General features: G+C 47.9%; 1 long non-coding RNA gene across 1 annotated transcript in view; it reads left to right on the forward strand.

The window, feature by feature from the left end:
- The window catches only part of LOC144142469 (uncharacterized), a 29,543-nt gene extending 10,385 nt beyond the window's left edge, over positions 1-19,158 (forward strand). The window contains exon 3 of the long non-coding RNA XR_013316994.1: positions 19,018-19,158. This is a non-coding gene — a long non-coding RNA (uncharacterized LOC144142469). The remainder of the gene's footprint in view (positions 1-19,017) is intronic.
- The last annotated feature ends 1,185 nt before the right edge of the window (positions 19,159-20,343 follow it).

The raw sequence follows: 20,343 nt of genomic DNA on the forward strand, positions 1-20,343 counted from the left end.
AGCCGCGAAGGACTAAGTTTGGAGAAACTGTGGCGTGTCATTAGACTGTATTTTGAAGTATTTGCTGCCAGAATGAGATCAATCGAAAGCATAGAGCCGCAAACCCGGTTTATTAATGTTGTATTTATTTATTTATTTATTTATTTATTTATTTATTTTTATCGCCCCTGAAGGCCTCCGGACGAGAGTGTAATACATGGTTTGTAGGGTGTAGTACATTGTGTAAAAACAAACAAAATACAATACAGGGTAGCAGCGGGCTTGCCTCTTGGAGCATTGCAGGGACAACGAATAAAGCTAATTTGGAGCAGCTTTAGAGCAATAAAAGAGGCGTTTCGGGGCAATTTTGGAGCATCAGGTGGAAAATTTTGAAACAGTGAAAGTTTATTTGGGAGCAAAGTTAGAGGATCAAGCATCATTTAGGCTTTTGATATTTCTGCATTTCTGCATTTTCATATTTTATATATTCATAATTCTACATTTGTTATATTTATTCATTTTTATATTCGCATTTTATTTTAAACCCACTCACACGTGCACACGCGCACGGACAAGCACACGCACGCACACACACACACGCACAAGCACGCACAAGCACACATAAACACACACGCATGTACACACACATGCACACGCACACGCACACACACACACACGGGCGCGCACGCACGCGCACACACAACGCACATATTTATATGACTTACTCAAAATTTATTAAACCGACTAAATTTTCGGCAAATACGAAATATTCCCCCACAATTATACCTTGCCTGATTTTGCAAGCAAAAACTAAAATAAAAGAAAAAATAACCAAATGCTTTGGGGTGGCATCACCCAGCTACTTCATAGGAATAAAAAGATACGTTCGTGTTATTGCGACAGCCCTGCTGGCATGACAAGGAACGAAAAAAAAGACAGAAGGCACGCGAAATCGTTTTATTTCCACCCAATATCATGTTGACCTTCATTTTACACCTAACAAAGCCCAAGACAAATGAAAACAAGCATAAGCTTCCGTGAATGCAACGTCGCGGGCATGGGGAACGAAGAGAAAACTAAAGATAAAAAATGCAGTCACACTATACCTGAAAACCCTTCAGAAAAATAATAATAAATGTTCATGCTTACAGAACACAGCACGACAAAAAACACTTTTGTGTTTTACCCTAGCTCTCGTACACGAAAGAAAATGCCCAATAACGTTCAAATTTATTAGGATAATAAACATAGCGCTGTTTATCAACCCGTTTTATAGCGAAGCCGTTAGCCTCTTGTTGGTCGGAAAATTTCGCATCGTAAACAAAAAAGGCGGAAGAGGAACACTGTAGACAAGGGAATGAGAGGAACACGTGTGGAATAAAGATCGAGGAGGGAATCGGTATGACGCGAAACGGTCTCACCACTGCCTCTCATAAATCAGCCATTGTCGTCTGAGACGGCACACGCCGTCGACTCCCTCAAACAGGTCCCATAAGTCACTATGACCTTCACCCCTAACTCATAAAAGACAGCAGTCTTGATCTTTGGAGTCCCACTCTAAGCCTCGCAGACGGCACCACTCCCAGAACTGCACCTCACGATTACCATGCTAACTCCTTTCTTCCGCCGCATTTGCACTCTACGGCACAGGCTTAGAGCCAGACACTTTACCGCCCTCTGGGTGTTAGGTGTTCCACCCTAAGCCCAAGACTCAGGGGCAGCACGACTCTTTTCACTGCGTCTCACAGACACCGCGCTTACTAATCTCAACCGCCGCATTTGCACGCCGCGTCACGGGAAAAAGTCTATTGAATATATGTTGGCACTCGTCTGTTGACTGTTGTATATAGAAAGTCTGCTTAATTTACGCTGACATTTCTTTGTTGACGGGGGTATATACAACGTCTATTTAATTTGCTTGACAATTGTTTATTGACGGGCTTCGGTGGGATGACCACTGAAAGTGTTTTGAGATGTTTTGTCGCGAGTTGAATTGAACGCCATCTTGTGATTCATTCGTCCTGGAGGCCGATTCGAATTAATTAATGTTGTTTTTTTATAAATACTTGGACAGGTTCACAATATTTGAGGACAAACTATTCACTTGACTTTACCAAATTACCTTACTTTGTTTGAATCACGTTTTAAACAAACACACACACACACCAACATACACGCGCGCGCGCGCACACACACGCACGTATGCGCGCACACGCACACACAGACAACCACGCACAAGTATCTTTCTCCCTCCCTCTCACTGTGCATGTATCTGCACACTTGTGCACTCCAAGGAAAAAGCTTGTATGAACGTGGGAACTTATATTCCTGAGGCCTGGAAACTAAAGCGTGGCAAACTGTTCGCATGAAGACGCAGTGAAACATCCCCCTCGCGAGGGGCACAATCAAATGCAGAGCATTTCCGGGGGCGCACGACGTTCAGTAGTTTGCGTTACGTTAATGTTGTTGCACTTGTGGCAACTGCTGACGAGAGAGCGCGGCGATGAGTGCGTTCCAGCCTCGCCGTAACCGGCCTTTATCACGCCAAGATCGCGCCACGCGCGCGCGATGCTGACGTCACGATCACGCCACAGATGTTGTTGATCCCGCGACGCGCGCGCCCCCACCTGTTGGGCGCGAACCGACCGCGGAGAGAGCGCGTGATGCGAGCGGAGAGTAGGCGAGGAGGAGCGGGGGAGAGGGCGCACCTGCGAGCGATGCGGACTACTACGGACGCCTAGAACGGGTGACATCGTGAGTTAAAGCATTTAAAAGACCCCACGCAGGACCCAGCAGTTCTTTCCCAGGATGACGAGCGCATGCGTGAGGCTAATAAAGCATACAAAGTTGAGACCAGTATTCATTAAAAAAACAAAACAAGCATCAAAATCGCTTGATGGATGATAAGGCCCCTCTGATCAATAAGGTATGATGGATGATAAGGCCCCCTGCATGTGTTCCTGGTAAAAAATAAGTTGGCAATTTTGTATGAAAGGGGCGTTCACGTCATTCGAAGGCGAGCACATGTGTCAGGCTAGACAGGAACCATCGTTTGCCGCCACAGACACCGAGCGCAAACAACAAACGTCCCGAGACGCCGAAGGACATTTCATACTCTCCCCCTCACCATGTGTAATGTTTTATAACAGTTTTGTTGCACACCCACATTCTCAGGTTAGGTTGGCGCCCATTTTGTTTTATTTCCAGGTAAGCAGCGCAGCGGTCGGAGGGGGGAAGGGAGCGCAGCAAAAAAGAAAGAACTGCTGTGCGGCAAGCATGATCTCCCGAGCTGAGTAGCTGCTAGGTAGTTTTATAAGCTCCCGTCTCACTTGTTACTAAAAGGAGCCTTTAGTCTCATCCTCTTGCACACGGCACGGCGTGGTATTCTCTGACCTTTGGAGCGCCAAGCGCACTTGCGATAAGATAGAATGATGCGCGGGTTCGATTGAACAGTAATACATACTATTTTACTTCTTGCTTCTGAGATTGAGCGAAAAGATTGCCAAGATTACTGGTGACAACTGACGCACCACGAGGCAGCGTGCAGTTGGCCGAAACGATATTGCGGAGCGAAACTCGCGTATTACTAGCCACCAACTTCCCTACTAATTCCCGTGGATAGAGAGAGAGGAGGAAGAGATTCTTTGAACTGATAGAGCGTGCCTCAGGTCACCTCAGCTTACCCCATCAGAAATTACTGCTCAACAAAACCGCCTGTGTCGCTCTCTGTGCAAAATGACTGGCATTGGATCGCCTCACATTCGGGGGCACATCGATGCAGTGACAGGGAGCATTTTCGGCGCAATAATGTATTTTGGAGCAACATGGCACAGGAAAACTACATTAGCGCAGCGTGGCGCACGGGATAGGACTCCCACCCCTGCAATAAGACGGAGTACAACCATTAAAGCAGACATAAGCTGCAACAAAAAGAAAAACCACAAATCCGAACTATGACCACACGCAGGTATACAATTGTCTGACACGAAAATTAAGGAAGAGAAACTTTGTAGTCACCACAGCGTGCGAAAGCTTTAACAATATTGTTACGTGGCGGCAGATGACACGGATCATGTAGCGATGAAGCGATGTATTTACATAATGGTTAAAGAACTATTTACATAATGCCAAAACGGAGCCCGGCCTGGCAGCGCGGCGCACACAGCTCTCCTTCGTCGTCACCATCCTTGGTGGTGGGCCATGGCGCCACGGGGATTGTCAGCCACGTCCCGTGACAATATGTTTAAATACTTGTCGACGACAATATGTGTTTCTAAAGACAATTTAACTTTAACAGTGTGTTTAAATTCTTGTGGATGGCAATATGTGTTTGTAAAGACAATTTCAATGGAAAAACAAAGAACTAAAATGCAACAACACAACGTTTATCCAAACTAGGCTGCAACACAAGAACCATGAATGCAAGCTACAACAACACGGCGTTATGCAATAGTCGAGAAAATTATAAAGAAAATAAACACATAAAAACAAATAGAGAGCGTATGGCTGAAGATATGTAAGAATTTATTGTAATCTTAATCACAAGAAAAGCCGGTCGAAGTATGTTACACCCAGTGACAAAGAAACTGAGGTGAAAAAAAGAAATGCAGATACGACGCCAGAGTGGAAAGGTTGTAATCAGAATCATTAGGCTTCGCCTTGGAAGCACAAAAGCAAATTGAGGTGCTCTGGGGAATCTTTCGGAAAGTCATCCGTATTATTTAGCTACACAACTAGCAGCAGCTGTTGGGCGAAGCACAGACTGGAGACCCAACGTCGTGCTTTTAGGACCAACGTCGCAAACCAGTAACCGCACTTCAACCAAAAATGAGTATGGTGTTGCTTGGAATGTCTTACGACTAGACTGGAGGGTAAGCTGATTCAGACTGCTTTATCACTAACGCCCCGCTGTAAGTGGAAGGTCTTGAATTGGCGCCTAACAAAAAAAGTACATTTTTGGTGAAATTGGGGGCAGTAGCGGACATCATAACACCTCATTGCGAAGCACTAGGCATAAACCATTTCGTACCCGACAGTCGCTGCTAATAGCAAAGCACAGTATTAGCGAAGTACACATAGCCGTAATTAGGGCGAGTGAGACCAATAATTCCGCCGAAAGCCTTAAGTGGCCTGCGTGCCCGGGAATTACCTATCGACAACCAAACGTTTATTTTTCAGCACAAGATCGAGGTTATGTGTGGCGAAAAGCCGTCACGCATTTCTTGAGGGTGCGTGACGCGTATTAAAGATAACAACGAGTTTACAATAACCACCGTTTCGACAATGTCCTATTAACAATCTAAAGTGCTCGAGAAAAAATTACCAATACTTTTGTGCTCACATACAAAAAACAGACATGAAACTACGAATCAAAATGCGCGTTTAACAGACTTGTTCGAAACGAGTTTGTTTAAAATGCATTCCACCAACTGTTTCCGCGTAAAACATTCGATACTAAGACCTTTTTCTTCACACGTATTGACATAACAGATAATGTGTATGGCCGATGCAGTAAACAGAAATTGCGCCGGTGTGGTACAAACCATTTGCATCTAGTGCGTTAGTCAGTAATATTTTTGGACGACCCAGGTACTCAGAACAAAAAGAATTTGACGCTCTGCTTTGAAACCGAGAAGAATAAAGCAGAAAAAACTCGCATGTTCGCGGAAGGGGCTAATGAAACTTTGAAAGACGCCAGACAGAGCGACACCACACCCTTGTGAGGAACAAACAACGACTAAATTTATTTCGATAGTGCTGCTCCCTTCTCAGCGAGCTCGAGGCGGATATACAGTGTTGCCAGATGGCTAGAAGAAAGAAGCCGAAGTTGGGGGTTTCTACATACTCCCCCCGGAATGAGCTTCAGATCTTTCTAAGGTACATTCTATAGGATACAATAGCTGAATTGGTCTTCTGAGGATGGTTCCACTTGGTAGACGCACCATACACGCTCTAACACGTCCATCTCGTCCGACCAGCACATCGTCTACCACTCCGGTTTTCCACAGCTGTCTTGGCAGATGATGCTCATGAACTAACACAAGAGTTCCTTTCTTCAATGCACTGGATGCACTTGGCACGGCAAAATGCACGGAGCGCAAAGAAGTCAGGTACTCCTGTCGCCATCTTCGCCAGAAGTGATCAGCCAACCTTTGCCGGTATCGCCAATGACGGATCAACTGCTCCTGCGTTGATGAGTGTGTTTCCTGACCAGACCCACTTGGAAGGCAACTCAAACGTCTGCCAACAAGAAAATGTGAGGGGGTCAGTGGTTCTGGTTCGTTCGATTCCGCATACACGTAGGTTAGCGGTCTTGAGTTTATGACGGCTTCGATTTCGGTCAGAACCGTAGTGAGCTCCTCAAAATTGCAGTAGCAGTTGCCCAATACCTTCTTCAGAGATGTCTTTACGGACCGCACCATCCTTTCCTAGAATCCGCCCCACCAGGCGGCTCTTTCGACGATGAATTTCCCCTGAATCTGATGACCCGTGAAATAGTTCTGGACCTCTTCTCCACGCAGTGTTTCCCACAGTCACTTCAAATCCTTTAATGCTCGCTTGAACGTTTTTGCATTGTCCGAAAAGATGGTTCGACAAACTCCTCCTCTTGCTATGAATCTTTTGAATGCCATGAGAAAGCTGGAAGTAGTCATGTTACCCACTAGCTCCAAGTGCACAGCGCGTGTAACAGCACACGTGAAAACTAGTATGCATGACGTTTTGTTCCTGCCCTGATCCTTTTTATTCAATGGTCCTGCGAAATCAAGGCCAGTCATCTCAAGCGGTGGAGCCTGAGTCACCCTGTCACGTGGCAAAGGAGCTACTGGTTCGGTTGCAGCGCGGCTGTTGAAACGTTTGCACGTGAAGCATTTCTCAAGGCCTTTTTGACCATCTGTCTTCCACGAACCACCCAGTACTGTTCCCTGAGCTCCGTGAGCGTTTCAAGTGCGCCAGCATGTAATAGTCGGCGATGGGTGGCGCATATCGGGAGCTCGGTGAAATGATGGCCGGCAGGGAGAATGATCGGATGCTTCGTGCTGTAGGAGAGGGCGGAGTCGTCAAGACGTCCTCCGACCCTTAATATTCCGTCTTGGTCGCAGTAGACATCCAGGTCACGCAAAGGAGAGTTGCTTGCCAAGCGGGTTGACCTTTTAATACATTGAAGCTCTTTGGGGAAGGCCTCGCGCTGCACCTGCGCTGTCACAAGCGTCTGAGCTCGTGCGATCTCGTCTGCTGTCAGATGTTTCGTGTGCTTCTCGTTTCGGTTTCTTGAGTTATGCAAGAAACGCTGCACCCACGCCACAACTCGAACAAGCTTAAAAAGGGAGCTGTACTGCTTCATTGGCAAGACCGTTTCTTCAACTGTTACGTTGTGAACGCGAACTCGTCTTCTTTCTTCCTCTGCTTCATTCAGTTCGACATCCTCATGTCTTGGCCAGGCCGCAGGTGGTTCAGCAAGCCAGCTTGGTCCATTCAACCAAACACGTTTTCCTTGAGGGCCTTAGGGCTCACTCCTTTCGTCAGGAAATCAGCTGGGTTCTCCTCCCCGGGGCAGTGATTCCACGTATCCAGATCAGTTCGTTGTTGTATCTCCAGCACTCGCTTGGCCACAAAGGGTTTCCAGAGTCGCGCTGACCCTCGGGCCCAGTGTAGTGCAACGTTAGAATCTGTCCACATGTACCACCTCGCAATTGGTAGGCTCAAAAATTGGGACAAATATTCCTTCATTCTGGCACCCACCAGCATTCCCATCAATTCCAGTCTTGGAAGAGAATGCTTCTTGATTGGCGCCACACGTGATTTCGCTAAAATCAAAGTCACGGCCGATTCGCTTGTTCCTGTTGTGCACAAGTACGCTACAGCTCCGTATGCCTTAGGGCTTGCATCCGTGAAAATGTGGACGTCAATTTGGCCGTCCTTAAGACCACTGTATCTTCTGGGTACTGTGACCTCCATTAAATGATGCAGCTGTGTGTGCCACTGCTTTCAAGCTGTCTGTACGTCTTCAGGTAGAGGGGCATCCCATTCGAGTCCCCGTTCCCAGAGTGTCTGAAACAGCAACTTCGCGGTCACTGTTACTGGGGAAATGAGTCCAAGTGGGTCATAAATGCGCGCCGATGTCCGGAGGATGAAGCGTTTTGTATTGCTATTCTGATCCAAGAAGTCCAGGACGGCATTTAAAGAGAAGGCCAAGCAGTCTTGCTCCCTGTTCCACACGAGTCCCAAGACCCGTGAGCAGCTGGCCATGGGGCATTCAACTTGGCTCTCGCCACATCCTATCCTGTCATTTTCCAGCAATCGTTGCAATGTCGTCGAATTCGTGCTCCACTTCCGTAGTGTCATGCTCGCAAGATTCATGACTTCGAGGGCTCGACGGTAGAAATCTTCCGCCTCTTGTTCAGACTCCGTTCCGGTGATTAGATCGTCCACGTAGAGGCTTTCCGCGATCTTTTTTGTCGTCTCGGTGTGGCTGTCCGCCTTCGACAAGTGATGACGCAAAGTGGCGGCGAGAATGAATGGGCTGCTTGTCGCTCCAAAGGGCACCCTTGTCATTCTCCAGACTTCCATCGGTGGGCTTGGGTCGCTCTTTGTTGGCATACGCTCATACCAAAGGAATCGCAGAGCATCGCGATCCTCAGGGTGCACCAAAATCTGCAGGAACGCCTTTTCAATGTCAGCAGTGAGGCCGATGCGATGAATCCTGAAGTTCAGTAGTACCTTCAGAAGGTCTGGGTTCAAATTGGGTCCTGCATCCAGACTCTCATTTAGAGAAGCACACCCTGCATCACTGGACGATGCATCGAACACGACTCTAATTTTTGTCGTAAGACTGTCAGGATTGAAGACTGCTCGATGTGGCATGTAGTACATTCGTTGTTCGGGCTTGACGTCAGCCTCTGCAGGTACTCGTTCCGCAAATCCTTGCTGCAGGTAGTGAAGTATCGACTCATCGTACTCAGTCATCATCCGTTCATCATTCACCAGCTTCTTAGTGAGGTTGAACAAACGCTTCTTTGCTACAGCTTCGTTGTCAGCTAATTGGAAATTCACTTGCTTCCAAGGCAGTCCAACCTCGTAGCGTCCGTCAACGAGCTTGATGAAGGATGTAAATTGCTTGACAACATGGTCCTCTTCGTTTTGTTGGGCGACTGGTTCGGTAATGCCCAGACTCTCAAGCTCCCAGAATGACCTGAGTTCGGCGGACAGGCTCTGCGTTTCTCCACACACGTGGGTCCGGAGAACAGCAGCGGTCGAACAGCAGGCAGTTGAGCTGCTGCGGGGAATTGGTCCCTGAAGTTTCCACGCAAACTCAGTGTTGACCGCAACCAGAGCTCCCTGCAGTTTCTGCATGTCTCCAGACACGAGAGTCCAGTAGTAGTCAGCTCCAACGAGAAAGGAGATGCCAGTTCTTGCCAAGTGGGCTGGGGGCACGGTGACATCCGCCAGTTCCAGTATCTTCGCCTTGGCTTCATGAACGACATGCTCAGGAAGAATGAGGTGGTCAGTGCAGATCTCTGGTATTTCTAGAGCTTCGATGGAATGTTCCTTTCGGTTGTATTGACTCCTGAGCCAAAGTCGCACTCACTTGCGTTTTTCCTTGATGATGTTTCCGGCTCCTCCGAAGGCGTATATTGTGACGTCCTCTTCCCCAAGAACCTCCAGCTGCAGTTCGTGAGAAAGTTCTTCGGTTACAAAGGTACGCTAGCCACCTCCATCAAACAGGAGGCGGCCCGTGCTCTTCGCTGACGTCCTTCTGCCCAGACTTGGGCCGTTTGGAGAAGCACGGAAGACGCCTTGTCGTTCTTCTTGCCCGTAGCGGAGTGCAGCTCTGTTGCTGTGTTCTCACTTTTCTTCCACCCAGGGTCGCACATCTGAATCAGGTGCCTCTTGCCGCAATTCTTGCATCTGACGCTTTTGTTGTGACACTGTCTCGAAGTGTGGCCTTTGACAGCACAGCGGAAGCATCTGCCGGAATCCCGGAGGGTCTTCTTCTTTTCTTCCAGAGAAAGTGGTGCTTGACATTCCTTCGTTCCGTGGTTCTTCGTAGCACAGAATACGCATGGATCCATTTGCCGCGACCCATTTCCTGAATACAGTGAAGCCGTTGACGCTTTCGACTGTTTCGTCTTTTCATTTTCGAAACGAGGTTTCGTACTGGGGTTCTTTCGTTCTTGTCGGCCAACTTGCAATGCTTGTTCTCTACTTTCCACTTCGGTTTTTAAGAAATCAAGCAAGCCCTCTATGCGCAATCCGTTGTCTTCCTTGACTGCGGAACGACGCCTGTGATATTCGATGACAAGTTCACTTGGGAGGGTTCGCAGCAGCGCGGAGCAAAGCATCGCTCCGTAGCTTTCGCTGTACGCACCCAGAGCCGTGAGCGCCGACATGTTGCGCTGCAAGTGATCGTAGAGGCGACGTAAGCTGTTAACCGAGATGTTCCTGGATAAGCACATCCGAGCGGCCAAAACGCTCCTTCAAAAGCTCGATGACCTTGGCGTAGTTCGCTCCTGTCACTTGTATCCCAGCTACCGCCGATGCAGCTTTCCCAGTGAGCGTTGTCTGTAGGTACAAGAACTTCTCCGCGTTAGAAAGAGCTTCGTTGCCGTGAACAGCCTGCCGAAACTGCTCCCAGAACGGCTGCCACTCCGTGGCAGCGCCGCTAAATCGTTGTAGGGCGAGCTTCGGCAACTTCACCTTCGAACGCGCAGAGCTCCGGTTACCGTCAGAAAGCGACGGTGGCGTCGCTTCGCTCTCCGTTTTCTTTTTTGCCTTTTGTGTTTCTTGGGCCTCCTGGCCGAGCCTCGCTATGCACGTGACGATCGAGTCATCGTATTCTATGGTGCTGGCGTAGTTCTGCTCGGCTTCGTGTTCCAACACAAGTGGCTCAATGGCGGCATCCACTTCGTTTAGTTTTATTTTCAGGGCGCTAAGCCTAGCCGTTAGAACGTTTAGGGCCTTTTCTTCTGCGTGGCTTTCAAGCGCTGAATTCGCTTCGGAAATCAGTTTCGTCACCTGAGTTCGCAATGCTGCTCTTTTCTGTTTGAGTCGGTCCATAGCCCCGTTGTGGCGTGGTAGGCTTCGTTTGGTTCTTCGGCTTCCATGGCTTTACCGATGCGCAAACAAACGAGGACGAAGAAAGAACCAACACGGACAAGCGCACTTGTCCGTGTTGGTTCTTTCTTCGTCCTCGTTTGTTTGCGCATCGGTAAAGCCATGGATAGATTCCAACTAGGCCGACTCACGGTGTTACTGCATTTTATTTCTTCGGCTTCGTTGGGATGGCGTCTTTAGGCTTCGTGCGTGGGCGCGACAGAGTCAACTCGCGTTTCACTTCCAAGTCTGCGTGCGTTCACCATGTCCTTGGATTTGTCGTCTCGTCGTCGCCCGATAGCCTCGTTGTTTCACGGTAAGCGTTGCTACTTTCCCGCGTTTTCGGCACCAAAATAATGAAACTTTGAAAGAAGCCAGACAGAGCGACACCACACCCTTGTGAGGAACAAACAACGACTAAATTTATTTCGATAGTGCTGCTCCCAGCGAGCTCGAGGCGGATATACAGTGTTCCCAGATGGCTAGAAGAAAGAAGCCAAATTTGGGGGTTTCTACAGGGGCATTACCGTACAGTATGAAAAGAGCGGTTTCGTAGTGTGCGCACATGCTACATTGGCAATGCTACGCTTTGCGTTCGTTTGCATAAGGTGGACTGTGTTGTTCATGTTATAGCTCTCATCGTGCACCAAAAACCTGTACCGGTAATTGACATGCGAAGCGAACAGGGCATGAAAAGTTTGCAGCTTAACTGGTTTTGGGAACAAATGACGACATATGTGTTTCACTCCCGAGGCAGATGACAAGTATTTCACTAGAGAATGCAACGTCTGCGATTTCAACGTCTACCATGTTCACTAGAGACTGCCACTGTCAAGTGCACGTCATATTGTAACCAGAAGACGAGGAAGCGGACTGTGTGGCCTAGTGCGATGGTCATCTTATACGCACGAAGAAGACGGTTGGCGTACGGCATTGCTCGAGCTGTGGTGGCCCAATTGTAAATAGGTTGCTGCTTTTTCTGTGAATAGGTCAATTCAGCATCGGCCATGGTTCATGCCATCCGTGCTACCGCCACGTAACAATATTATCCGAAATTATATCGCTGTCCGTTGCAGAAATTTGCCGCGGGTCTAAGAAGTAAACAAAAACCCAGGTGATTTTCGGGGGCATACAACCCTGTCTCCCGGCTAGGAGCCGAGTGCATCGCCGCAACGCTAACTAAAAACGCTGCTACTGCGGGACGAAATTTGCTTAGTGCTTGTGGCACTGGAGTCATATCGCCTGACAAGTACATGTGATGGGGCACAACGGCCACGGCCGATTCTGATTCTGGGACACATGTTTACGGTACCCAGTCTGCCTGGCGAAGTTATTTGCGTCAAAAACAAACAAAGAAATGCTCAATACAAAGAAAGGAAATCACACACGGCGTAGCAATATAAAGTCTGTTAGGAATTCCCAGCGGAATCCATAGCAAGCCCAATTAATGACGTAGGCAGACGAATATTGTACGCTGAATATGAAAAATAAAATTATTATTAATATTATTTCGCTCTTACAGCACGTAAAAAGGCTTAGGTGATTCGAGGTATTAAAGGACACTGTTTCATAAGCTTGTCACGGTGTTCACCGGCAAAATAGTCGAGGGTACGCGCACGCTCATAGACCTAACTGTTGTGGGAGCGTCGTCTCCTCCGCTTTCCTTCTCAGGACAACACGCCCCCTGTTTTTCTTATCCTGGAAGGCCGTTTCGCTACCACCAACGGTAGCTAAGCAGCGTGGGTCGCAAAGTCATTCAGATGCAGTCGCAGAGGGTGTACCACTCTGAAGGAAACAGCGTAGCAGACGAAGTGCAGCTTGCTGGGCCAGTTGGTACATATCGATGGAACGGAAACCAGCGAAAAAGGACGCAAAACACGATGAGAGACGACGCACCACCACGCTTGACTAGCAACTGAAATTTAAGAGAAAAAACCGACGCACTCTGTGAACACCCAAGTCAACGCATGCGCCAACACATACGCGTGAAACGAATGAAAATGCTGTTGTTACTAAGTACCTCTACTTTCGTATCAACACCACTCAACTTTGAAGGAAGACGATTTCTTTATCGCTGAGGGTGATAGACGGCGCGCCAATGCAATTGCCTTCCTGCTGTTGTCTTATGAGGAACGCCTCCAGTATTTCCCTGTCATTCTTAGTCCTGCCTTTTCCAAGGATCGTTACACTATCAAATAATGGTTCGCACTTGCACTGTCGACAGTGAAAGGCAAGGTGTCCAGCTCCTTGAGAACTAACTAACGCGCAATGCTCCTAGAAAAGTTCGTCGTTGGGCACAGAGTAGAACATTTCTGTGCCATTCGTGATCTTATAGATGAAACGGGCGTGGTGAAATTTCAGAATGAGTGTGGGGTTAGTGTCGAAGCATTTCTTGAGCTGGTGGCTTTGTATCTCTCTTCAACAATAGTTCAGTTTCGAGACCGCACTTACATCCAAAAGAAAAGTATCTGCATTGGTTCTGCTGTAGCTCCTGTACTGTGCAAGATTTGTCTGTCGAAGTTTGATAAAAAACTTCAAGAGGTCACCGCTAATGATGCTAGAGTGGTGCGCATGTTTCGTTACGTTGATGATTTTTTAATTGTTGTAATGCTTTTACTTTCTGAGTGCCCGGAACAGGTGGCTGAAGACATTTTAACATATTTTAAGACGTGCTCAGGTTCACTCAATTTTACCTTTGAACTGGCTTAGAAGAAAACCCTCAGGTTTTTAGATTTAACACTAACATTTAAAGACGACGGCCACGTTTGCTGGATAAACTCCCCTAGAACTAAGACGGCGTTGCTCCCATTCGAGTCAAGCCACTAAAAATTAGTAAAAAGAGGCATAGCCACACTATGTTTCCACAACGCGTTAGAAAAAAGCTGCGTCCACGCAATGCAGGAAAGCCTTGAACGTCAGGCTCAAAGGCTAAATGGAGAGGGTTTCCCGCCTACAGTGCTCACAGCTGTCGCTGAGTCCCTCCACGTAAAGCTTAAAAGGCAAATTCCAAGTTCACAGGGGCCAGATGAAAACAAGGAAAAAGGAAAGGTTGAAGTAATGCCGTATATACATAACGTGTCGCACAACATAAAGAAAATTGCTTTGCGGCACGGGGTTCAAGTGGTCTTTTCCGCGCTGAGTAAACTCTCCAGACTGTGCGCCCGCATTGGAAATATGGGAAAAGAGAAACGCTCTTGTAAGATAAACCATGCCAAGAAATTCGTTAAGTGGGAGCACAGCGTCATCTATGAAATTCCCCTGAGGTGTGGGACTGTTTACATCGGCAAAACCGGCCGATGTGTCAATGAGCAGCTGCAGGAACATTGCGCGTTAGTTAGTTCTCAAGGAGCTGGACACCTTGCCTTTCACTGTCGGCAGTGCAAGTACGAACCATTATTTGATAGTGTAACGATCCTTGGAAAAGGTAGGACCAAGAATGAGAAGGAAATACTGGAGGCGTTCTTCATAAGACAACAGCAGGAAGGCAACTGCATTAGCGCACCGTGTATCACCCTCAGCAATAAAAAAATAGGCTTCCTTCAAAGTAGAGTGGTGTTGATACGAAAGTAGAGGTAGTTAGTAACAATAGCATTTTCATTCGTTTCACGCGTACGTGTTGGCGCATGCGTTGACTTGGTTGTTCACAGAGTGCATCGGTTTCTTCTATTAAATTTCAGGTGCTAGTCCAGCGTTGTGGTGTCTCATCTCGCCTCGTGTTTTGCGTCCTTTTTCGCTGGTTTCCGTTGCATCGTAGCAGACGACACTCATACAGCATGTAGCCCTATACGCGTGCGCGTACTCTCGACTATATCGCTGCTGAACACCGTGATAAGGAGTTGACACGCCGGTCGGTCGTCGCTCCTGCTATATTAATAAATATTTGGGAGGCTGTACAATCGCTACACGCTGCCAAATCAAAAATAAAAGTAATTGTATACCACTCTTTGAAGTAAGTGACCAATCATCCAAAGATTGTTTTAAAAATAATTAAAATTGACTTGTTGTTTTATAGCACGCCAGATCACTTCTATACGATATTTCGTAGAGTTGAGATTACAACGCCAAGCTATATAAAATGTCCGTCTATTGAACTTGCAGACTTTCCCCCACACCTCCTTGATTAAGAAAATCCGAGAGATACCGATTAATGCGGAGCCTGTCTAAAGTGGGGCATGCAGGGAAATAAAGATAGTCGTGTTTGGTTACTTCGGAGAAAGTTCGGTTTGCCTGTGTTGTGAACTCGATTTGCTATGTGTTGTGAAAATTACCCGCATAGCGATGTCGTCCTCCTCTCCAGTCTCTGCGCGTTTGTTTCATTAGATAAGGTGGTATTTGTAGATTAGATTGTTGCTATAAATAATCCTAGGGGGCCTGTGAGGCTTGGAATGTTTTGTTCTGTTATGCATCCCCTGTACCAAATGCTCTAATACCGGAGGTTATAGCGTACTCTTCAGAGGAAGTACCTTACCGGCCATGCCGGCTAAGTGGCTAATGCATTGTGCGGCTAAGTCGAACAACGCGTTTTCGATCCTCAACGCAGTGATCACTTCTAAAGGTCAAAAAAGAAGGCCGGGTATCGAGATTCCGCCACGCGTTAAAGATCCCAAGGTGGTAAAAATTTATCCAGAGCCCTCTATTACGGGCGGCTCATAGTCCAGGCAGTTGAAGAAGGGCTTGCATTTGGGCTATACTCGGTTACAAATCAAGAACGGCACCACCTCATGTAGTGTATCACTCCGCCAAAGCGCCGGACCCGTGACGTCAGTGCGCGCGCGTTTTGAAAGGGTTTGCTATGAATGCGTGATATCGTCTGCCTTTTCTCACGCAGTTTGTTTGTCGTCACTGGAGTCGTTTATAAGCTCATTAAGTCCAAAAAATCACGGGAACGGCTCACGCCATGTTCAAAATATTCCCAGTAACGCCCTACTTGCGCCGCGCGGAGAAACATCCGGCACTGATAAGGCACAGCGGCAACTTCCGGTGCCGTTCTTAAGTTGTCACAGAGTATAGTTGGTATTCCATCGTGTTCATCTTAAGCGCACAAGATCTCACGAACACAGAGGACAAGGACAAGCGCTTGTCCTTGTCTTCTGTGTCCATGAGATTTTGTTCGTACCCGCCGCGGTGGCTCAGTGGCTAAGGCGTTGCGCTGCTGAGCATGAGGTCGCGGGTTCGATCCCCGGCCGCGGCGGCCGCTTTTCTGATGGAGGCGAAAAGCAAAAATGCCCGTGTGTACGAGATTTCGGCGCGCGATAATGACCCCCAGGTGGTCAAAATTAACCCGGAGCCCTCCACTTCCGTGCGCCTCATCGCCTGCGTTGCATCGGCGCGTTAAACCCCACAATCAATCAGATTTTGTTCGCTGGAGATGAACGTCCAGGCAGTTGTAGCTTCTACGCGTTAACCTCTTTAAATTTGTACTGGACATGCAGATATACATGTTAAATCGTGCTTCCTTACGGTGAAGCATAAGGTATTTTACCCTCAGGCGGCCTGTAAAATACATGAACCATGGGATCAGATCGCGCAAGAATTCTAGTTGCCGGTTTATACGTTCACGGGGGAGGATATAGAGGGGAGGAGTTAACGCGGAGCGAGGCTTCGTACCACCACCGACGACATGCCCATTGTGTTGGTGGGAAATGTCAACGTGGACGTCGCACAGGCTCAATGCGATCCGTCTACTGTCCACCGTAAACGAGCTCTTTGTTGAACCCAAAATTTAACCCAGACAATATGATGACGACAACGTGGGAGGGATACGGACAGCCCCATGTTTGTCCCGCGGAGTGAAGCTGTATTCCTGCCAAGTTACACTCAGATAACTAGAGAAGAAGTATGCTCAATACAAAGCTGAACAAAAGGCTTTATACCATGCGCTTTCTTGTCTGCGCCCAACTCTCCCGGGTTTTCCTTCTACAAAGAGTGGCAGGCCTGGCACTGAATCTTTACACCCCTTGATTGATTAGAGACTGGACTGGAAAGGACTTTATTGAAACAATTCCTGCAGTAGGCAGGAGCCGGGTTACGGCTCCACCTCGACGTGGCCTGGCGTCGCACCTTCTTCTGCGACCCTACTCGTCACAAGCCTGTTTTACGGAGCTCGTGCCTTTCCAGCGTGGCGAAGACCTGCTGGGTGGCCCATGACTGGTCGGTCTTGCTTGTAGATTCGATGGCTCTATGGAATTCCTCCGGATACTCTTCGAAGTGCGCGCCGTCTGGGTCGGCGGCACAGTCCCACATGAGGGGCCACAGATTGGCCGGTCCTTTCTTACAAACACTGCACTGGTCACTCGGGTACTCGTCCGGGTACATTTGGTGTAAGGAGGCCGGCGACGTTGTCGACGCCGTTTGAAGTCTTCTTAGATGTATCACCTCCTCTCGGCCCAGTTCCCGGTGGGGCGGCGGGTACGCTCGTCTGGACAGACGTAGGGTCTTCAGTGTTTCGCCGTAGCCCCTGGCTCTGTCTTTGGTTTCCGTCTACCACTCCCATTCGGGACGAGTGCCCACGTTTTGAGCGCGGTGTCATAGCACGCGCTTCCCTGTGGGCCGTCTCGTTGTGATTCGGCGCATACGGCGAGCAGTTGCCCGCGTGCGCAGGGATCCATCTGACTTCTACTCGTCTTCCGTCTCATACTCCCGATCTTTCCATAATTCTTGCCGCCTTGCTCCTCACTTGACCTCTTTCCAGGTTGCGGACGGCCTCTTGCGAGACGCTCAGGATTGTGTCGCAACCCCCCTCAGATATCCGTCTCTAAATGTGAACCTTGACTCTAACAATGCCTTTTAAATAAAGCGAACACCATAACAACAATCTTCTCTAAACTGAGAGCGATCGGTGGCTGTCGCAAGCCTAGTCTGGTCCCGGGCATAAGCGAAGTCGTTTGTTGAGGTGCGATACGGCGGAGCGATACACCCATCTTGAGATGTTGCGTGGTCAGTGCAGGCAATGTTTGCGAGGCAAGATATGTGCAGAGATTTTTAGCAAAAGGAACATAAAGCCGTCCAATTTAGGGTCTCGTCGAGTAACTTCCTGCTTTTTGTCACGTTATTTATAGGAAATAAATTTTTAATAACGAACGAAATACAGTAACACCTCGTTAACTTGGAGTAGTAAAAGCCGGATAATATTTCGACATATGCGGTTTTTCGAGATAAGCAAAGTGGCGCGAATTGCCATGAAAAACCGAGTACTCTGCAAAAGAAGGCGCTACTACTTACCAGCTTTTCAACACCAGCTTCCAATCTTGCTTTTCATAAAGGTTTGAAAGCAACAAAGATATATACAAGAGACGTTCACCCGTTGGGGTCCACATGAAGTGCGACAGGGTTTCTTGACGAAGTTGATATGCCTCTAGGCTCAGTCTTCACGTTCGGGAAACACATCGGCTTTGTGTTTGCCGCGGCTAAACAAGAAAATAATCGAGGGGCTTAGGCGCGGTAGTATCGCGCGAATCTTGTGAAATGGTCAACGGAGGCGCAATTTTTGGTCCTGTCAGTCAAGATTTCGAAATATCCGCAGTTTGCCCTAAAAATGGTTCAAAATAAAGGGCAAAAAATAGAGGGGACGTATAGGAAATGATTCGGTGCCACGCAAGATTTCGAATTAGCCCATTTTTCGAGATATGCGAGTTCGAGTTAACGAGGTATTACTGTATTTGAAGCGTTTACATCGCCGATGTTTATAACTTACTAGAGAGTGTGGTTCTGCGGGCTCAATTAATGTTTTACCACTACCCATTGCAGTAACAGCTTCGCAAAAATTTGTCTTTCCTAACTGGCTGTTTTATTTTCACATTTGTGCCGCAATGCGTGTACATTATGCAATTTCTAGTTGCATTAAATGCCTATTACGCTTTTCAATCACCACTCTTATCCATCAAGACGTAGTAAGAAGTCATATTCCTTGTATAGGTACTAACATGCCCTACGACTGTTCTTTTTCAGCGATCGAACGACTGGAAGATGCGTGTCCGCAAGTCGGTGTCGCCCAAAATGCCCCAACAACTCTCACTTCACTTCATGTGTGAACACCTGCGAACCATCATGTGACGGCAAGCGACCGCCTGTTTGTGTTACAACTTGTGACAAGGGGGGTTGCACATGCAATCATGGCTACTCCAAGAAGTGGACGGGGGGCACAAAAAGATGCATTCTTACAAGCCGTTGCGCTTACGTCAAGTAGCAGGTTCAGTGCTTGGAAAAATAAACCCACGAAGGCAACTGCGTCATTGTTTCATTTAAAATCCAACGCATGCGATAATAAATAGTGCTAGCTCCACAACAATTTCAGTACAACACGTTAGCAGCAGAAACTAATGTTCCATTTCTCTATGACAATGCCTGAACCTAGGGCATAAATTTAGGAAACGATGACATAGTCCTTGAATTGTTCTTCAAGCAAAAAAACATACGCGAAGGAGTCACGTTAGGCAGCAATTAAAACAGACAAAAAAGCAGCGTCAGTTGAGCGGCTCGCCAAATTTTGAGCTGTCCCAATAATACGGGGTCATGCACGCACACACCCGCTTTTTAATAATACCTCAGGTTAGTTTTAGTGATGGGGACATAGTGTTGACCCTAATAAAAAATTTAACCAACACCTCCTCTGCGGAAATAGGGCTGCACGCGAAGCTTGACCTCAATGTAAATGAAAACGGCCAAAACCGAAACCAAATGACCGCTACACGAAAATAAAAAATTCCCCCGCATTTCCCCGAGGGGGAGAATGTGAAAGTGCGAATGCACGGTTGTCGGCCCGCTTGCGGCCCTTGCGCTCGGCCCCCCAGCCCACCGCCTCGCCGCCTTCTCCTCCATCTCTTCCATCGGGTTTGTAGTATCACGTGTACACCACGCAGTTATCAAGCCGCTATAACGCCGCTGAGTCGCCAACGCACGCCGCTGACGACGTAGTTTGAATGCGTTAAAGATATAAGGCGCGTTACTAACACTGATATCAGCGTCGCGTCCGTGGCTTAGTCGGTAGAGCGTCGCGCTGCGGCCGCAAAGTCCTCGGATCGAAACCTGGCGCCGGATGCTGTTTTTTTTATATAGAGAGGAGGACTGCGGACGCCGCCGCCGGCGGTGGAAGGTTTGGGGTCGCTTATAAAGTGCATTCGCACTTAAAACACAGAAAAGTGCAAAACCATAAATCGACGAAAACGTATCACTTACATTTCGTTGAGCTTCACGCAAACTCAAAATTGCTGTTCTATTGCAGATCAATCTTCCGAGATTATTCGGAAACGTTTACGCTATTCCATGCTGCACGCT

Source organism: Haemaphysalis longicornis, unplaced genomic scaffold (genome assembly GCF_048455015.1).
Source record: "Haemaphysalis longicornis isolate Haplotype H1 unplaced genomic scaffold, Haemaphysalis longicornis Haplotype H1 scaffold_6, whole genome shotgun sequence".
Taxonomy (NCBI): domain Eukaryota; kingdom Metazoa; phylum Arthropoda; class Arachnida; order Ixodida; family Ixodidae; genus Haemaphysalis; species Haemaphysalis longicornis.